Source organism: Protopterus annectens, chromosome 4.part0 (assembly GCF_019279795.1).
Source record: "Protopterus annectens isolate FY-2018-M chromosome 4.part0, PAN1.0, whole genome shotgun sequence".
Classification (NCBI taxonomy): Eukaryota; Metazoa; Chordata; order Ceratodontiformes; family Protopteridae; genus Protopterus; species Protopterus annectens.
The window spans coordinates 488,232,214-488,253,585 of NC_056733.1; positions in this window are offsets into that span (position 1 = coordinate 488,232,214).

Sequence of the window (21,372 nt, forward strand, 5' to 3'; positions counted from 1 at the left end):
TACGGGGTGCCTTCATTTTTCTGATGTCCCTTTTCAGTATCTTACCTACAGAAGTCATGTTTTCCTTCATTTGGGGGTCTTTCATTCTGCTATACAGGTGAAGGAATTTTTTCCTCCTGTTATATACTTTAAACATGCTTGTGGACCACCACCTTGGTTTGCTTGTAAATGTCTCTATTTGCTTAGATCTACCTCTGACTGGCAACTTAATACAATTGTCCAGGTGTGATAGAACTTGTTTGCATAACTCTTTACAGTATCATTGTTATGGAAAATGCCATTATACTTGAATTTGGAGACCTCATCATAGAATTTCAGGAGATTTGTGCATTTAACTCTTTGAATTCTGTGGTGTTTGCTCCTGACGGTTTGGAGATTTAGAAAAGAAAAAGTTATTAGTTTGCGTCTGACTTGACCAGTGAGTGATACCTTGGGGATGGTATATGCAAATGTTAAGCTTCTTAGGATGAGGTTGAATATATTCTGTCTTCTAGTGGGTTCCTTAACAATCTGGTCCAAGGAGTTCTTGTTTATGAAATATAAGAATGTTTCTGCATATCTTACGTTGGTGGTATAGGTCCCCTACTTTATAATGGGGTAGATAAAATCACCTAGGATAATAGTGTCCTTGTTTATAGGGACTTCATTAGGAATATTTAGGAATGTTTTATGATATTCTAGTGGGTCTCTAGGTATCTGTCTCAAGGTAATGTTGTTGTTGTTGTTGTGTCTTTCGGCTTTTCCCGGCTAGGGGTCGCCACAGCGGAACTCCGGTCTGCTAATGATTGGCAGTAGATTTTTACGTGCTGAGTTGCTGGCCCTGACACACAACCTTCAATGAAGGTACGCTCATTCACGCATGTCTCCACACAGAAGACAGTCTAGCTGAGAATCGAACAGGGCAACGTCTTACTGTGAGGCGACAACGCTACTGCAGCACCACCACCGCATGTGTTCTCAAAAAATATGGATATCCAAAAGAGTTTTCATTAGGTATAAATGAGTGGTAAGCACAAAAAGAAGGTGCTTAGGGAATGCCCTCTGCTCCCTTTAACTAGATTTCTGGAAAAACACATGTATGGACATGCTCCAAATGGTAGTAGGCCTCAAGGTCTGGCAGTTTGTTATTTAGATTTCTTGCATTAAGTAGATCAACCTTGATATTGCCATGTGGATGGTTTGTTTTGGAAGTCCACCAACTGGACCCTGGAGCAAAAGCTTTCAGCATTAAGTTGAAGCGATGAAATGAAAGGTGCAATCCATCCTTGGCAAAGCAAGTATAGTTGTCAAGCACCTCCTTCCATGTTGATACATACTGGATCCTTTTAGAATGACAGGTGTTTAACCAATTGTTAAAGCCAATCGTCTTTTCATTTAATGTCAGCATCACTTTTTTGGTGATAGAAGGTTTTCACTCAATACTACAGACTTTCCTGCATTTTTAGCACGCATGGAAAGATCTGGCAGGTTTTTCTCCTGCTTAATATTTGAGCTTTGGCAGGCTAACATCTACCTGAAATCAACTGGATGTATAAGTGAATTTAAGTACACTTTTATCTGCTCTTTTTCATATAGTACTGTAGTTACTTTATTTATTTGTGTTTTTCACTGAATATTAACTCAATTGAAGTTGTGGCTGTCTCTCTACAGAGTACTTGTTAGAATTTCTGTGTAGCCATTGATAGCAGTGGGGGTAGTTTTACCTCATCACTGATATTCTGTCCTGCCTTATATAAGTGGTACATTTTAAGTTATTGCTGCTTAATATTTTAGCTTTGGCCGGCTAACATCTACCTGAAATCAACTGAACATATAAGTACATTTAAGTGCACTTTTATCTGCTCTTTTTCATATAGTACTGTATTTAATTTATTTATTTGTGTTTTTCACTGAATATTAACTCAACTGAAGTTGTGGCTGTCTCTGTGCAGTTAATTCTCCACCCACCCTCCCTGTTCTTGTTTTGGTGTTAATGTTAGTGGCTTTGAAACTGCCCGCCCCTCTTGTAGATTTGTATTTGGATACTCCTTCTGGGCCCATCTCATTTGCTCACTCATCTGAGTGCAGTGAGATCATGTTCTGATTGCAGGCACTCCTACTGTGTACAAAGAGAGGATTTGGGAAGGACAACCCCTGTAGGCTTTTAATCCTGCTCTGTTCCCTCCCTCAAAAAAAAAAAAAAAAAAAAAAAATATATATATATATATATATATATATATATATATTTATATATATATATTTTTTTTATTATTCAGCTGCTCTTACTGTAACTGTCTTAGTTGCTCTTCTGTGTGCTGTTATTTGTTCAGTCGCTCTTCCTCTGCACTTATTACTGCTTGTTAGTAGCCTTCTAGTGTTACTACACACTCGGGTGTGCTGGCCTGCACTGCAATTTGAATTGTATTTATTACTGTTTTAGCTGCTTTTCTGTAACAAAAAAAAAAAATCTAAGCTTGTTTCCTGCCTTTCCTGTAACTAGAAAAGTCCAGATACAGATTTGCTGTATCCAGGACTTTTGGTAAGCTTTTGAGCCCCCCAAGCCTTTCTGTGTTGGAGGGAAGCCTTCTAGCTTATCAGTGGGAGTGGTAAGCACTAGGTAGCCTATCTACCATGGGACGAGTGGGTTTTGGCCCTGAAATTCGAGTTCATTGGCTGTTTGGGCAGATTTTCCATCTCTTTCTACTTTCTGGTTAATAGCCCGTTTTACGTTTGGTCACCACCTTTCCTATAACTAGTGTAGTCCAGATCCAGATTTGCTGTATCCAGGACTCTTTGTAAGCTTCTAAGCCCCCCAAGCCTTTCCATGTTGGAGGGAAGCCTTCTAGCTTATGAGTGGGAGTGGTAAGCATCAGTTAGCCTATCTATCACAAGAGGAGTGGTCCCTGGCCCAGAAATTGTAGCTATTGGCTGTTTGATTATTTTTTTCCATCTCTTTAAGCTTCTGAGCCCCCCAAGCCTTTCCGTGTTGGAGGGAAGCCTTCTAGTTTATCAGTGGGATTGGTAAGCATCAGGTAGCCTATCTACCACAAGAGGAGTGGCCCTAGCCTAGAAATTGTAGCTATTGGCTGTTTGAGCAGATTTTTCCATCTCTTTCAAATTTCTGGTTTGAAAGTCGCACTTGCGCCTGTTTCCCGCCTTTCCTATAACTAGCCTTGTTCGGTTACAGAGTTGCTGTATCCAGGATTGTTAGTAAGCTTCTGAGCTTCCCAAGCCTTTCTCTGTTGGAGGGAAGCCTTCCAGCTTATCAATGGGAGTGGTAAGCTCTAGGTAGCCTATCTTCCACGGGAAGAGTGAGTTTTGGCCTATAAATTGTAGTTTATTTGGTTGTTTGGGCTGTTTTCCATATCTTTCAACTTGCTGGCTTAAAAGCCTGCATTTGTACTTGTTCTCTGCCTTTCCTGTAACTAGTCTAGTCCAGTTACAGATTTCCTGTATCCAGGACTCTTTGTAAGCTTCTGAGCCCCCCAATCCTTTCTGTGTTGGAGGGGAAGCCTTCTAGCTTATCAGTGGGAGTGGTAAGCATTAGGTAGCCCATCTACCACAAGAAGAGTGGTTCCTGGCCCAGAAATTGAAGCTACTGGCTGTTTAGACAGTTTTTTTCCATCCCTTTCAACATTCTGGTGTAAAAGCCACACTTACACTTGTTTCCCACCTTTGCTGTAACTAGCCTAGTCCAGATACATTTGCTGTATCCAGGACTGTTGGTAAGTTTCTGAGCCCCGCAAGCCTTTCTGTGTTGGAGGAAAGCCTTCTAGCTTATCAGTGGGAGTGATAAGCACTAAGTAGCCTGTCTACCACAAGAGGAGAGGTGCTTGGCCGAGAAATTGTAGTTTATTGACCATTTGGACAGTTTGTCTGTCTCTTTCAACTTTCTGGCTTAAAAGACCACATCTGCGCTTGTTTCCCATCTTTCCTGTAACTAACCTACTGGGTAGCACTAGAAAGCCTTAAACTGATACAAGCATTCTAGCTTAGAAGAGAGACTTTGGAGGGATTAAGTATCAGTTTTCTGTACTTTCTTGCTGTACTTAACTGTTTCTGCCTAAACACAGATGTTCCAGCATTTATTGTGATTTAAAAGCTTGTTTTTTCACATATTGTACTTATTTGACTGTCTGCACTTTTAAAAAGTTGTTTTTGTTTAAATAATTTGTTTAACTGTTGTAAGCTACACACTAAAGTGCGACAGCCTTTTCTGATGGTCTGTAGTCATTTAAAGATGTTTTAAGTGTATTTTTTACTGTTATTGCCTTATCTTTTCAAAAAAAAAAAAAAAAAAAAAATCCTTGTTTCCTGCCTTTCTAAGCTAGTATAGTCTAGTTTTCAGGCTAGTGCTGAATTCAGGGCTGTGATACTAGTTTCTTTGTTGCCCATACCTTACTTGGATAGAAGGAAGTTTCTCTGTTCACCTGTGAGAGAGGGGAGCTTTGAGCAACCTATCTGTCCCTGGAGGAGTGGTTCCAGGCCAGATGTTAGTAGTTTATTGGCTATTTTGGGCTAATTTCTATCTCTTTCATTTCCCTACTATAAAACCGCGTTTGCATGGCTTTGCGCACCGGGCAGCGCCGGTTAGCTACAGTTAAATTATGCCCGGCTCCACTAAGTCTCCTCTTCAATTTTTCCCTTGAAACTAGTCTAACTCTTAACCTAAGCACTCAAAAAACCAATCCTACAGACCAGCACTTGCTCAGACCTAATAACAAGCACTAATATACCCTGACACTTATTCAGGGCAAGGCTCTTTATTCACCCCTCACCAACCAAGCAACTAAGCAGCTCACCCTACTATTCAGGCATGACCAAAGGGTAATTTCAAGTGTACTCTCCAGTCCAGCTGGTGAATCTGGGTATCCTGAAGCAATGTTATTACTGCCTCATGTACACAGACAACCCTCTCCTCCTACCACAAAACACTAACATATGCGAGAGATGCAATTATACAGCCAAACTGGAAGTTAAGCTGTCTCCACCCAAGACTGGAACAGACAGTCAAGAGGAGCAGGTTAACACTTGCACCACACCTCCAGTCACACACAGACTTACTAAAACAGCACTGGCAAAAAATACACATAAATACACAAGATCATAATCGGAGGTTCTAAATAAACCTGCAAAAGCATCAGAGACCTCCAAAGCAGACACCCAAACAACCTGCACCTCCTGTCACAAACCAGACAACACATAAAACACAAAATCAGTGTGCCGCACTATCACAGCCCTTAAGGCAAAATAACATACCTAACACACTAGTAATAGGTGACTCTATAATCAGGCACGCTGACGTCCCACTCACTAGGCTGGACAAGCAGAAGGTTACTGTTAGCTGCCTATCGGGAGCCAGAATCCCCCACATAACACAAGCACTCAGGTCACTCCAGAACAAGTACAAATATGACTCTGTCATTGTTCATGTTGGTGTGAATGACCTGAGACATACCACACTGGACTGCGTGAAAAGAGACATGGAAGAGCTCTCTTATCATGTAGCCCAGGCTTGTATGACCCTGACCCTGAGTGGCATCCTGCCCTTACCAAGAATGATACCTCAGTATAAAGAAAAAAATATCAATTTCAACAATTGGCTAAGCTTCTGGTGTCATTCAAAAGGGATCCAGTGTCTGTCAGCCTGGGACGAAATGCACAATAAGTCACGTTGATTCACAAGAGATGGCTTGCATCTGTCACCCCTAGGCTTTTGAATACTGACCAAGGCTCTTGCTGCCCCCATAGTGCCTTTTTTAGGCAAGGCTCAAAAGTCAAACCCACCTCCATAAACAGCACAATTAACAAACAACTGAGGATTATGCCACTCAATGCCAGGAGTTTAAATCTCAAACTGCACACGCTTGAAGCACTCCTCAGTATGGAGAACATCGACATGAGTGCAGTAACTGAAACCTGGTTCAAGGATCCAGAGAGCACCCCAGCACTACCAGGCTACAACTCATACGACACATTTTGGCCACAGAACATGGACTGAAACACAAAAGAAGGGGGTGTATTCATAGTCATCAAGGATACCTACACCTCCAGGTTAATGGTGCAGCATGATACCTCTGAGATCATCCATGTGCAACTAACATCGGGCAAATCTGCAATGCAAATTGTGGCTTGCTATAGATCACCCTCCATGACCCAGGACCACCACTCCACCTTTTTGGAGACATTGGAAAACATGAAGGTCCTACTGAACACCCTGATATTGGGCAATTTCAATTACCCTACCATTCACTGGGAAAGCTACTCGAGTACAAACTCCTAGACCCAGCACTTCCTGGAATTCATCAACTCAAATGTCCTGGATCATCTGGTAAACTCCCCTACCAGAGGTGAAAACATATTGGACCTGGTCATCACCAGCATGGGCGACAGGTGTTCCACACCAGAGGTCAACCCGTCACTGGTTAGATCAGACCATAAACTAATCACTCTGGATGTCCACACCCCACCACCACCCCAACCAAGGAAACCACAATAAAAAACTTTTCTAAAGCAAACTTCACCTTACTTAAGACAGAGGTGGTAAGTTTCACAGCCCCCACGCTAAAGGATAACGCTGCCCAAGATGCATAAACCTTTACAAATGCACTCTATGAGCACCTACAAAGATGCATGGATCATGCCATCCCTAGCAAAACCAGGACTCACTCCTCTAAGAGAAGTAAACCAGTTTGGTGGACCCCTGCCATAAACAGGCTATACAATAGAAGGAGGAAACTAGTACAGAAAAAAGCAAATCCCAAGAAGGAAAGACATCCCTGATCAGTATCAGTAAGAAACAAAGGTCCCTCATGAAATCATCCAAAGCTAACTTCGAAAGAAGAATAGCCAAGGATTCAAAAGATAACCAGAAAGCCTTATTTAGCTATGTTAAGAATCTAAGTGGCAACTCACAGAGGTGCACTGAACTAGTGCAAAATAGCACAAAATATACTGAACCTACTGATATTGCCAACATCCTGGCAGATAAATTCAGTGCAAACTTCACCCCCCTCTCACCTCCAAAAGGGCCCACAACAATACTGGAAAAGTGTAGTGTCCCAAAAATCACAGATGCACAGGTGAAAACAGCCCTTTCCAAAGCCAAAAACACAGAGGCAATGGGACCAAATGGTGTACCAGGCTGCGTCTTGCACGAACTACAGAACAAACTAACCCCCACCTAAACACACTGTTCAACCTCAGCCGCTCCACAGACTACATGCTCATAAAATGGTGCACAGCAACGGTTATTCCTCTCCCAAAGTAGGGGCCACAACTGACCCTGGTAACTATCGCCCCATAAGCCTGACTAGCTTGGTCTGCAAGGCTATGGAGCGCATCATCATGGAACTCATTAACAAAGACTTTGGGAACCTCCAAACACTTGACCCGACCCAGTTCGGCTTTGCTAAGGGCAGATCTTGCCTACTAAACCTGGTTGACTTATTCTAGACAGTCACCAAGGCCATAGATGAGGGAAAGGTGGTTCACACAGCCTACCTTGACCTCGCCAAGGCTTTTGGCACCATTCCCCACACGGGTATTACAGAAAAACTCACCAGCCTGAACATAAACCCCTACGTCACGAGATGGGTTGCCAACTGGCTTACAGACAGAACTCACACGGTAAGAATAGCGGGTTCCAGGTCCGACTCTAAACCAGTCACAAGTGGTGTCCCACAAGGCTCAGTCCTGGGACCCTTACTGTTTGGCATATACTTCTCAGAAGTACAGGCAAACACAGGAGGACTATGGCTAACCAAGTTCACCAATGACTGCAAACTGGGAGTCATAACTGACTCTCCGGCTGACACAGACATCCTCCAAAAGGGCCTTACTGAGACAGACATCTGGTGTCAAAGTCATGGCCTCAAGCTAAATGCCATAAAATGCATAGTCATCCCATTTGGGAAAAAGAAAAAAACCACGAATTACTACAAAGGTGGCAGCCCCCTTTATACAGAAGAGGTAATAAGAGATCTGGGGACCCAGGTAGATAGTAATCTCTCCTTTGACAATCATATTGCCAAAGTAGTTAGGAAATCCTTCTATGTGGTCCAACTAATTACTAAAGGGTTCTCATCTAGAAATAAAGAGTTTATAGTGCCCTTCTACCCATCACTCATTAGACCCATCATAAAGTACAATGCCCCATTTGGGATGTACCTCACAAGACACTTTCAACAACTGGAAAGACCACAAAAGTACCTCACCAAGAGGATTATTGGCCTCAAACATATGTCCTATGCAGCCCGACTGAAAAAACTCCGGCTGTACTCAGTGGCATACCGCTTACTCAGAGGTGATGTCTGCCTGACTTACAAAGCCATGTCCAACTCAGAATTAATGGGCATGCTCCACCTAAAGAAATCCAAGTCACTGTGAGCCATGCACTCTAGTGAGCTAAACTTTGCCACAACAATAAATAGAACATGCTGGAGGGATAGATTCCTGTCACAGAGACTCCCCATGCTTTGGAACAAAATTCCAAACTACATCAGGTAGAGCCCCTCACTAACACTCTTTAAGAGAAACCTTGACGAGTGGATGGGTAAAAGAAAATACACCCCTGAGATCACCTCATTGGCTCGGCTTGACAGAAGATCAGTTAATTAATCAATGGGGCGGCGAAAGCTGACACACTCTGGCTAGGCTTATAAATGCCTTCGGACAGATAGCCTAGTACCTACCTATGAACCTATGAACCTATATGCCTTGGGATTTTGCACAAAGTTGATCAACCCAAAATGGATCATCACTATGGTATATTCATATCTATCTAGTTTCAGGGTCCTCAAGGCACTTATAACATCAGCATTCTTGGCCGCTGAGAAACAGCTCATCGCAACCCTGTTTTTATCCAGACTTGTGAGTGTGGAATTAGTGTGCCTATCTATGGAGTCACCAATCACTAATACATTTTATTTGGATTTAAGATAGTTCTTGTGTTATGGGCCTAGGATGTTCTGTTTCCTGGTGACTCCCAGTTGTGTTATTATTATTATTATTCCATATTACAGTGCTTGGTAGAAGCTGTGCCTTGAACCTACTAGACTGTTAAGGCATGGGCTAGGACTTCCTAAATGCCTCAGTGTGAGTGATACTCTCAGCCTGAGTTTGCTTGTAACAGTCTAGACTTGAATTTGGCTAAATGCTTGCAACTCTCACAAATGGACAGTGATGAGTTCAGAAAAAAAATCATTAACTGTGAACACCAGGCAATTCTAACGTTGCCTGAATATTCCAAGTTCTGTAAGTCTGGCAACAGAGGTTTGGCTAGCTGGCTGACCTTCCATTTTAAACCAAAGGTGTGAGGTGTGTTAGTGAAGACTAAGAGAATATAAAAGTGTTTCAGTTGCTGGGTTAGAGTATTAGTTGAAATAAAGGTAGTAAAAATAATAAATGTAAATTTAGTCAGGTTTGAACACTAAAATAATAGTTCACTGTAAATATCCTAGTCTACATTACTGTAAGGGTGAATAACACAAAATAATAGTGTTTTGGCTCCCCGTTTAAATTATTGATTTGAGGAAAAGTAATAAATATAGATAATTTAGGTTCAAAAAGCCAAAACTGAAGTAAGTAATTTGGTCTAGACTGGCTATGAGATTACCTTAGTAGTACAATAAAACAATGCTTTATAGCTGTGATTTGTACCACCCTAACTAGTAGGTGTGGTCAGCTATGGTTTCTTTAAACAGAATATGAAACTGAAAGTGCCTGCATCAGTCAAATGTAATGCTGTACAGTGCTTTGTAGAACTCCTTCCACTACTGTTACACTTCATTACCAAAATATCCCACAGAACAGGAAATCAGAAACACCAAAGATACCAGGCCAATGCATATTCTGACAGCTTTTTCCCTACAGCTGCAATACACATTCAGGACATAAATTCATTTGACTCACTGCAGTCCACAGCATGCCCATTGCTTTATACTTCAGCAGTAATGGAGAGGCTAAAGTAGTATGTGCCATAATTTTTTTATGAGTAGGGGTATTAATAGCATTAAACATGTCTTAGTTTCTGATATTTCATTTTCCACAGCTACCAATGTGCACATTCCAAATCAGTATGTTGAGACTAAATATGACTGGACTAGGACTTCTTAATCTAAAGTATCTAGTGTTTCCTCCATGTTCACTCAAGTGGCAGAATTTCATTGGCAGTGACAACTATTTTTAGCAGAAAGAACTTTGAAGAGTCTTTTTTCTTTGAATTCCTATCAGATTTTGATTATTAGTCAGTTTTACCTCTAATTGTTTCTATTGTTTGACTATGCAGTACAAAGTGTGCACCCTACATTGTAACCTCCTACACAGTACTGTTAAAATATATTTCTCTTGCTGAAGGTGCTTATTTTTCTAATATCAGTGATGTTAAAATGCATTCACCTGCCTCACCTGTTATATCATTTGATGTGTTATTAGTCATTATTAGGTTGTTTTTCTGTATTTTCAGTTTTACATGACTCACTTAAGTATTATAAGATAAAACAAGTCCCACAGCAGATGCACATACAAGAAATAAAGGTTTGTTACTATAAATACAGGTATAAGTTTACAGGTTAAAAACTCCATTTGCTCATATAAGGACAACTAGAATGTGAAAAAGGCTACCTAGAATTGAAAGAAAGGCTTCGGCTATGGAGCATTTTACATTTGATTCTTAAGTAGAAAATATTAAATTTCAGCCATTGGGACCTGAACAGAAACTTCTCGAGCACTCTCCTTGGAGCCTTGAGTCTGTAACATCACCTTTGATGTTTAATATAAGACCCACCCGTGAAGACAACTGTCAAACTGAGAAATGTTGATAGAAAAATACTTGCAGATCTACCTTTATCAAAGAATTATAGGAGATATTTTATGTGGCCGCTTAGTACTCTGCACTTTTCATACTGTGAGAAATATTTGATTGCACTTACACCATAATTCCTGCATGATAATCTGTAAAATGGTTATTACACAGAAAATGTAGCTTGCACATTCATTAAGAATGGTCTATATTAAATCAGTGAACACTTAAAATAGTGAATGCTGATTTATCGACCCTTTAAAAGCGAAAACTTGAAATCCCGAAGACATGGAACAGCAATTTTTTTTTCCCAGGGAAAAAAAATAGCTGAGCCATTTTCGGGGCTTTGCCATTTCCTCCACTGTGGTGTGATCTCGGAGTTGCTAAATTTAAGTAGGAGGGTGTTGGGGGTGTTGGAGGGAGCCCCCTCACTTTATTTAGTGTTTTGAAGCTTTTTTTTTTTTTTTTTTTTTTTTTTTTTTTGTTTGTGGAACAGTGATTTTTTTTCCCCTGGGGAAAAAAGTCACTGTTCCGTGTCTTTGGGATTTTAAGCTTTCACTTTTAAAGGGTCGAGAAATCAGCAATCGCTATTTTAAGCTTTTGCTGGTTTAATATAGACCCATTTAGAATTCACTATATATGTAAAAAAAAATTGTACTTCACTCTCTTTATCATTATTCCTGACAGAATACCTCCTATAGTTTTAGATATACAAACCTGAGAATGTTACAGATTGAATTCAGTGCAACTATTCTCCGGTATTCTGTGTTTTCTTTTGTGCTTCAACATGGCCACCCTGCTCTAGAGAGTAGCCAACACACGTCTGCAGCATAACTTTCATATTCAGATTCTGAAGCTATTAATCATCACCTCAGGAGAGATTTAGAGAAGAAATACAAGTGGGTTCAGTTGTGAATATTTTTGTAAAATATACATTGCTTTTTTCTCTCTCTGCATTAAATAAAAACTGCAAAGTGCATTTTGAAAACGATAACTGGAATACAGTTTTATTCATATCAGATCATAACTGGTTCAGCACACTGACTTGGTCATTGAGGAGTGCATTAGATAATACCTCAGGAGGGGTCTATATTAAAAGACCGAAGAGGTGTTTCACCAAACACCTCTTGGTCGACACATAAAGAGCGAACGCACTAAAGCACAAATGCTCAAAACAGTGATTACTTTCCCTAGGAAAGAAACCACTTGGCCATCCCTATGTGTTTGCCCCTTTGCTCACTGTAGTGTGATCTCAGAGCTGATATATTTAGTTAGGGGGGGTGGGGGGCAAAGCCCCCCACGTTGTTATGTTTGAAAGTGTGTGTGTGTGTGTGTGTGTGTGTGTGTGTGTGTGTGTGTGTGTGTGTGTGTGTGTGTGTGTGTGTGTGTGTGTGTGTTTATGCTAGCAATTTCTTTCCCGGGGAAAGAAATCGCTGTTTTGAGCATTCATGCTTTAGTATGTTCGCTCTTTATGTGTCGACCAAGAGGAGTTCGATGAAACACCTCTTCAGTCTTTTAATATTGACCCCCTCAGAAGTGATCGACATAACTTGGAGTGCAATGCGTTTGCATACATATGAGTGACATTTAGTTAGGAGACTGAAATTTCTTTGCAGGTATCACCCAGTAAATGTAGATAAGTACTGCTACTGCTGTTGTTTTACAGTATCCCTCTAGTAAATAAAACATGCTTCAAGGCTTGTTGTAATGTCCTTTAACAAGATCATGGCTATTGTCTTGTATTATGAAAAATCTTATTAGCTAGTTAGCTGCCTTATAGGGAGTCTGTGTTACAATTAACTGAAAAAAAGCTGAGTGTCACAGTTTGAAGTAAAGTAATTGAATCGTTAGGTATCATTTTTGCTTCTAGTCTTTGACTCCTAATGAGCAATCCTTATGCTGTAGACTAACCCTTTCATAAAAAAAAATATTGCTATGGTTACTCTTTCTGATCACTCTGTTGGTTTATCATGAATAGTAGCTAACATTTTTACAAAATGAAAAATTCACTAAAATATTAGACTTTTACTGGCAGTTATATCATAGCTAAAGCTGGTAGGTGGCCTGTTTTGCATTAGAAAACTGCTTGAGTGAGGTATGTTACTAGTGTTTTTCTTCTTTTTGTGTAGTTTATCATCAAAAGTAACTGGAATATTCAACAGGGTAAGTGATACTCTCCTTTTTGGCTTTTTCTGATTGATTCTACCACATTTCAAATAAAGTATGATATTTCATAGACAGAAAGTGTCCAAGAGCTGAGCAATCTTAAAAGAACCTCTCGCCTTTCTACTTTTATAAATTCACAGAGTTCCAAAGCTGTATGTAAAACTGAACTTGTGATTAGAGAAATGCAAACATGTGTGTTAAGCTTCATGCCTCTAGGCAGATCAGGGTTTGGTAGCCATAGGGTTATATTGTTTGTCTTAAAAAATGGCTGTGCAGTCCAAGTTGAGAGCATATGAATATCTTGACCTTCTGTGATCATGTCTGATGAAAAATACGTCTGTTCAGTTTCCTTATTTTTATGTAATTCACCTTGGGAGGGTTCAAAGAACACCTCAAGTATTATCTATACATTCTATTCATATGTGTTTTAAATAAATGACCCCAGAGAGCAAAGCAGGTATAATCATTCTCTCTATTGGGAGCACCACATATTTCAGTGGCATGAGTAGATATCTGCCATTATTTAAACTGTGTGCCTTTGGACTTGCATGATATGGAAGCATTATATGAGACTTCAGTCAAGCTACTGAATGTCATGTGTTCAGTACACAATTAATTTAATCCTAAGTATGCCTAATAGCTGGATATACATTACAAACAAGGCACTTGCACAGGTAACATTCTCAGTACAGTACAGAGCTGCTTATGTACAGCAGATGTGGATGAGTTAGATTAAACTGTCTGTGGGCAAGAGCTAAGGTAAAGATATTATTTGCAGTGTTCACAAGTCAGATAGTGTGACAATAGTTCTGTCTGACAGCTCCTTTAAAAGTTTAGACAATGGTGTTTAGCAGTGAAACTTTCTGAGAGTCTCACACTGACTAGACTCATCATGTTTTGCAGCAGAGGGCTAATTCAATGGAAATGGAAGATGTCAGCAAAAGTTGCCCATGTTTCTATGACTGCCTGTAGTCAGTATTAGGCAGTACAGAAAATGCATGGATGCATGCACACGTAGATACATACATACATAGATACATGCACACATACATACACACATAGAGAGAGACATACATACATGCACACATGGATACATACACACAAAGATACATAGATACATACATACATACACACACAGATACATGCACACATAGATAAATACATACATAGCTGCATACATGCATACATAAATACATACACATATACATACATGCATACATACATACATACACACATAGATATAGACATACATACACGCACACATTGATGCATACATACATAGATACACACACATACATAGATACATACATGCACACATACATACATACATACACGCATAAAGAGAGACATACATACATGCACACATGGATACATACACACATAGATACACACATATAGATACATACATATATACACAGATATGTGCACACATAGATAAATACATACATAGATGCATATATATATATATATATATATATATATATATATATATATATATATATACATAAATACATACAAATATAGATACATACATACATATACACATAGATACAGACAGACATACATGCACACATAGATGCATACATACATAGATACACACACACATACATAGATACATGCACACATAGATATGTACATAGATATATACACACATCGATACATGCATACATAGAGACAAACATAAACACCTGCAGAAAAAGAATATTTTTCTATCTAGTTTGTCTAAGCATTATTACCACCACATCACAGCTGTTCTTTCCATTCTGTTACCCTGCTTAATCCACCAATCACATGATCAGTAGAACACCTGTACAGAGCATTGCTCAGTCATTAAAGTTGAAGTGCCTCCTGTCTATGTTAAAATGCGTTCCCAAATTTTGAAGAAGTACAATTTTCTTTCATGAGTCCTTTTCAAATTTTTCAGGTCAGTTTCTGTACCAATCCTTAAAAAAAAGTTTAGATTTCATAAATCATGTTTGTGTTTTTCCTTTCTTTTTTCTAGTGTGTTCCTCATCATGTGGTCTCTCTTCTACTATTTCAATCTTTGTTCTCTCTACTGTATCAGTTTCTCTCCCTTCTCCTTATATGGATTTTAAAATTAGACATGTTACTTTACCTGTGGTATCAGCAGTGATTTATACACTGGAAATAGTGTACTATCTCCATTGTCAAGTGTATTCCAATTACTTTGCCTGTGAATGACAAACAGAACTTTTTCTAATTCGCTTTTTTGGCCAACACTGTATTTGCAGTCATGTCAGGTTTAATAAAATTAGATGTAATGACTCTATCAGACTTGCTTTCTTTGTATATGTTTCCAATATATTTTTTTAAATGTCTCCCCCGGATTCAGCAAACTCTGTACGGTGTGCAGGAACAGTTCAGGAGCTCAAAAAGGCAATATGTCCACAGTGCGATCCTGGAGTAAGCTGCAGGGATGTGTAGGAACGCTCCTGCATTACTCCTGCACAGACTCAGCTCCTGTATGCAAATTATCCAATTTGCATATGAAAACCATGCAAATGAGGTGAATTTGTGATCCAGGAAGCTGTCAGCCAGCCATGCAGGAATAGTGTAATCTGCAGAAATGTACTCTGTTAGTAACTGAGTACATTTCTGCAAACTACAAAATGGAGCTATGTCAGCTCCAAATAAAGGGTGTATATAACGTGTAACGCATGCCAATGGCCAAATATATGGCTGTTAGCAAGGAAAACAGTTAAAAAAATTATTTTATTTTTTTAGCAGATTTTGGCTGTTTAAGCATAGGGCAGTGGCAGCAAACGGAATTGGGTGAAAAATAATAAAAAAAAACTGAAATAAGCATTCTAACCAAAATCACTATTTTGCCATTATACTCAATGGCAGGTAGAAGACAACATGGCCAGTGAATAGTGGTTGCTAATGGGGGGAGGCTTAGTGTGGGATCTGTAACTATGCATCAGCAGGCAATCCTATGCAAATGAGGGGAATGATACTGAATCCCAGACTTCCCCTCAGTGCTAATCAGCACCCAACAATATAAGTGCAGGAATAGCTTGGTGCAAGCCTAGGAGTTAGCTGACATCATAGGGGGGTGTGGCAGGCATACTGTAAGCGGATTGGAGCCCTGTGGGTCGGGTTTTCCCTTAGCTTAGCAGAGCTAAGCAAGGGGGTGTGTCTGATGCTGCCTAGCACTCTTTACATTGCCTAAGCAAGTGTGCATGGCACACAACAGGTTTTAAAGGGAAAAAAAAGTAAACCAGGAAATAGCAGCTCTGTGAGCATGTGTTTGCGCAGCGTGCCCACGGGCTTAAAAAGGAAGGCAGTGGGAAGGGAAAACAGCAGCAGGAAGGTAATCAGCGAGAACTAGCATAGCTGGCAGGTGAAATGCATCAGAATCATGCAATTACACAGGCAGCAGGCCAGCCTAGCCCAGAACACTACTATAAACTATGCAAATACCTTTCCCTCTGTTTTTTCCCACATACTCTACACCACTGGTGTATACAAGCTGGGAAATTTTAACAAACAAAAACAACAAAATGATAGGGGCTGCAGTAGCTATCATACACCAACATGTGGAAGAGGCTGAGGGTGGTGAGGATGAGAATGCTGTTGAACAACCCACAGTGAGGAGACAGAGAAGAGTGTACAGACCCAGGGTAACCTACTAGGGAGTACATGAGCTGGAGATAGTGGAGCGCTATAGAGTGGACAGGGACCTCCTACAGCAAATTGTTGACCTGTGCTGGCCAAACCTGACACACAGAACTAACAGAGGGAAACCCATTCCAGTAGATACCAAGGTATGTGTAGGCCTAAGAATACTAGCCACAGGTACCTTCCAAAGGCCAACTGGGGATATCATGGGGATCTCACAGGCTTCAGCATCCCGGGTACTCCACCAGTTCCTGGATGCCATGTCAGCACATGCTGGTGAGCACGTATACTTTCCCAACACCTGTGAGGCATTGGCCAGCAATATGCATCTCTTCCATGAAATAGCAGAATACCCTTAGGTAGTGGATGCTATAGACTGCATGCACATACCCATCAAAGCACCACCCGGTGAGAGGGGTATGGTCTACATCAACCGCAAGGGCTTCCCTCCATCAACTGCCAGGTTGTGTGCGATGCCCAAGGCATAATAATGAATGTGTGTGCTGGCTGCCTTGGAAGCTATCATGATTTCCACATCTGGCATCTGATGCAGCTGTACCAGAGATTTGCCAATGGGGACATCCTTCACAGTCACCTAGTGGGGGATGCTGGTTATGCACTGGAGCCATGGCTGATGACATCCATAAGAAATGCACACACACCCGAACAAGAACTCCATAATGAGGCACACGCACAGAAAAGAATTATAACAGAGTGTGTGTTTGGGATGCTCAAGTCACAGTTATGATGCCTGGACACATCCGTTGGAGCCTTGCAGTACTCCCCAGCTATATATACTCAAATTGTCAATGTATGTGCCATGCTACACAATATGATCCTCTGGAAACAGCTGCAGTAGGAACAGTACGGTGCATGGCCACACAGCCCTCCACTATTTCCAAGGCCTGCACAGGCACAGAGTGACTCAGAGGAGGAACAACCTGAGATTGCTCCAGTAGGCAGAAGGAAGAGTGCCCAGTATGCTCTGGTCTTGGCAAAGAGGCAACACATAGCATATACACTGACACAGGAGGGACCCAGGTAATGGCACATTTCTCTGACTCACAGATACAGTAAAAGGGATGCCAAACATGACACTACCTGTGCTCAACCATGTATAAAGAGTGTACTATGTGCAACTGACATACGCAGTCCTCCAGCACCATCCTCAATACTGGCACACCCACAAGGTAAGTCACTCTTCTTATTAATTGCTGAATGGAGTAGTATGTGTTGTTACTTGTATCTATGGTATGGATGTGAGCATGCAAGGGAATGAGGTGGCTGAATGGGATGCCAGCAGATAGTAGACACCTATAGTGGCAACATGTGATCTGTAACAAATACTGGTGTCACCATAGTAGCCAGTAGTACACATAGTGACAAAACCCACTGCAGGAAATGTGCTGAGCTATATGTGTGTTCATATGACACACAAGTGCCAGTCAGGGAGGTTCACATACCCAACAATAGTCTCAGCCAGCAGGATAGGTGTAGACAAGCACAAACAGAGGCTGTGCTAAGGCATTTGAATGATGGTTATGGGTAACCCCCCCCCCAGGCCTAGACAGACAGACTACATCAGGTCAGGCAGTGGGATGTTAATTCTGAAGGTTAAGAAGTCAGAAACTGATATGTAGGTCAATCAAACCTAAGACCTGTAGTACACTGATATGCCTCTAGTCAGCATGATAGGTAACAATACATATGAAATGGAGTACTTGACATACCAGTACAGTCATAGCAAATGTGTACAAGTGTCAGGTGTAACCCCCAATCATATGTAGAAATGTAAAAAACAGTCAGGTGTTCCCCACCCCCAATCCTATGTACAAATGTAGTAACAGTCAAGTGTGCCCTCCCAATCCTAAGTAGAAATGTAGTAACAGTCAGGTATGCCCCCCTGCAATCCTATGTATAAATATAGTAACAGTCAGGTGTGCCCCCTCCTCCAATCTGATGTAGACATGTAGTAACATGTATGTGTAGGTATAATACCAGTGGAGCACAGATGACCTGAGGTGGCCAAGGTAGCAGGATAGATTGTAGCATGTGTACAATATGCAGGCATGCATGTGCTAGGTTGGTGTGTGTTTCATATTGTGTCAGAGTGGTCAGTATGTATGCATGTTGAGGTTTGACTCGGTGGCCATTGCCCACTACTGCCGATGACAGGGCCAAGTCCTCAAAACTGCAGTGCCAAAGACAATGCTCCCCAGTATAACACATTCTAGCAGTAAGCCATTGTAAATGTATGGCGGTAATATGTGCCAACATCTGAAAGATGGACATGGCAAGACTGTTGGGCTAGATATACAAGCATTACACAATAAAAAGTACCCCAGACATACAGTGTATAATGTGTAATTGTGAAATGGACTCACCCTTGGAATTGTGCATACAGGTATGCATCACATTATCTGGGCTTGTAGTAGGGAATACTGATGATGTCTGGCCGAACACTTCCAGATCACAAAGCTGATAGGACTGATGTATTGAGAAACAGCTGATGTCCCTGCACAATCCAGCATAACTGGAATACCCCATGCATATCTGTGAGTCAGATGCAAGTAGTGTTCATAGCACACCTGCACCCAGCTCACACAACCCCCAACCACAGGTACCACTCCGGTCATATCCCTGCTTTTGGGAATTGGTACAATATGACACCTACCTGTGCATGGCAAGAGCGAAAGAATGCAGCATGCAGTGCAGGTGTCCCATGCAGGTGTGTCCCTAACTGTAAGCAGCACCTTGCCAGCATCCACACCACCTAATCAATACTGATAGAAAGTATTGGCATGAACACCTAGCACACCTGCCCTGTCACCCCAGGAGAATATACTGTATGGCAGTCTGTTACTGTAGGACTGACAGAATGCAACAGCCTGCTACAGCTGGTCTGCATCACCACCAAATGGCCTACAGGCATCTGACAAAGGCCTGCATCTCACCCGTACTGCCAATGTATGTTATTTCATGGACACTCAAATAACAACGTAACACACTCCACGTAACCCATATGCAAGGCCATGTGGACAAACCACAGTAACATGTCCACCATGTCCCACTGCATGAACTGTGGACCAATGCCAAAACACAGCTCTGATGAAGTGATAACTCTACGGAAAGTATCAGAGAATGTTTGCATAATGTATGGAAGAGGTCAGAATAATAGAGGGGTGGGTGGGAGCATGGGCTGCATGGAATGTAGAAAGTCTGAAACACAGCCATGTGCAAATACTGTCCCTGGCTGCAAACACAAAAATTGGTGGCTACAAACCTGCCCATACACCACAATAAGGGTAATGTCCTGACTTAGGACCCTTGCATCTGGGTAACCTGTGTGAATCTGTATAGCTGTGAGGTATTGCCACAGCAAGATAAGGCCATGCTGTCACGTCGATGGATGTACAAGTATGCGATCCTCTGCCATCACTTTACCAAGGTGCTGAACTGGTTACACAGACCCAGCAGAAAGTTTCTGCAGCTCCCCCTACAGAATGGCATAACTTTCCAGGAATATGTAGGCATTTGACCACAATACTGGACACAGCTGCATTCACCCTGTGTTCCCCAGGACGTCACTGCGAGCAAAAATGTCTACCTGAGAGTACTTGAGGACATGAAACATCACAGTGTATAACAGAACACATGTCTGAATATCTCTGCTAACACCAGTACCATGTATCAGAAGTAGCACAGACATGATAATCTACAATACCCAATATCCCTTACACAGTTTGACCCCATATTGCCAACTGGTCTACAGATACCCTGCAGAAACAGTTTACTAGCTGTAGGTGTAGAACACAAAAGTCTGAACTGGAGTACAATTTACCTTGAATGGATCCACACATTCAATACAGAAGGGCATACTGGGCATGCTCACACATTTAGAGAAATGAAGGCAATGTCAGACAACAACATACTTAAATGTCATACTGGGCATGCTCACACACTTGAACAAATGAAGCCCATGTCTGCCAACAACAGTGGACCATACATATCTGACAGTGGCAGATGTTAGTGCATACTCTCCTCAGTATGCACCAGTCATGCTTTGCACAAACACTGGATAGGAATATACACATATATCCAAGGAAAATACACTATAATATGCTAAAAGTACACATACATAGATGTGTGGAAGAGAGTGACAGTGACAAAGAGTCTTCCACCATGAGGCTTGTCCCAACCAGCACACAGCCAAATGGCTACAACCACATGATGTGTAAATGTCACTCACCATAGAAGTTAGCCACTGGTATCCCTCAGCATCAAAGACTCAGTGGTGCTAGTGCTACCTGTGCAACATGACTGTACAAGTCAGTAGTCATCTAGCAGTTGAATACATGTACCTGTGGAATATAAACTGTGTGGGCCTGAGTGTGGTATGTCTACCTCTAGTTTAATGGGTTATTGCCCATGCACACACACTGCCCTCCCCATAGTCCTACTATGGCAAGCCTGCTGATGTCATTCACTTTGAAATACAACTTTTGGAAAAGAGAAACCCAGTAATCTCTGTGGCGCATCCTATAACTGCGTAATGCTGTAGTGTGTCTCTGTCTGTGTAGAGAACAATGCTTTTTAAGCTAGTCACACTCATTACAATTCAAATGCCCTACTTTGGCAAGCCTGCTGATGTCATTCACTTTGAAATACACGTTTGAGAAAAAAGTAGCCCAGTAAATCTATGTGGTGCATCCCATAAATGTGTAATGATGTAGTCTGATGAGCTAGTTAGATAGGAGTTCTAATCACACATATGGCAACTGTGT